This window comes from Dermacentor silvarum, chromosome 4, assembly GCF_013339745.2.
Source record: "Dermacentor silvarum isolate Dsil-2018 chromosome 4, BIME_Dsil_1.4, whole genome shotgun sequence".
NCBI lineage: Eukaryota > Metazoa > Arthropoda > Arachnida > Ixodida > Ixodidae > Dermacentor > Dermacentor silvarum.
Window position 1 is genome coordinate 204,625,954 of NC_051157.2, and position 833 is coordinate 204,626,786.

Below are 833 nucleotides of genomic sequence, written 5' to 3' on the forward strand. Positions count from 1 at the left end.
TTCGGTATCTGACAGCTTGCCGTCCATGTGCTGCCGGCGCAGCAAGCTTACCAGTGTTGCCAAGCGATACATTGCATTGGCCATTCCACGTTTGGTTTCGGTTTGGATTTCACTGAATGTGTCAAAACTTTAGCTTGGTGGTAATTTTTGGCAGTATTTCATTTAATGGGGCTTGAATAAAGTATCTAGATTGACTGATGTAGCAAACGTTTTGTTTGTGCTTGTGCAGTAGCTGATATAACGAATAGGAATTCGTGCATCAGGTTTCCTAACTCATGCTTTAATATTCCCAGGCTGCTTTACATAGGCTGGTATATATGATTGCAAAAGTATATGTTCATGTTCTCTCTCAAAAAGTAGACATATTCATCGGTGTGGTTGTGAGCCAACGTGCAAACGATGAGTTGATTGTGTGTGTTTCTGCGATAAATTCACTTCAACTCGTTACTACCTGCTCGGTGCAAGCACATTCATTTCGATCGAGATGCTTTGCCTATAGCTGCAGTGCAAAGCATCGCATTTGTTACGTGCAGTATAGCTAGATCTCGTAAATAAGGTCATGCTGTCCGGCAGGCGCGGTGCTAATAACCCATACTAGACGGCAGTAGCGCACCCAGGATCTCTGCCGGGGGGGGGGGGGGGGGGGTACATTTGTGTGTGTGGGGGGGGGGGGGGGAAGCAAACACTTTACATAATATGTAATTACCTTGCTTTAGCCAGAGGAATCCAACAGCAACTCAAATGCCTCGTAACTATAATACAAAACATAATTATAATAATAAATCATAATTATAATAATTTAATTTTAATATATAAGGATGATTGACAATGTT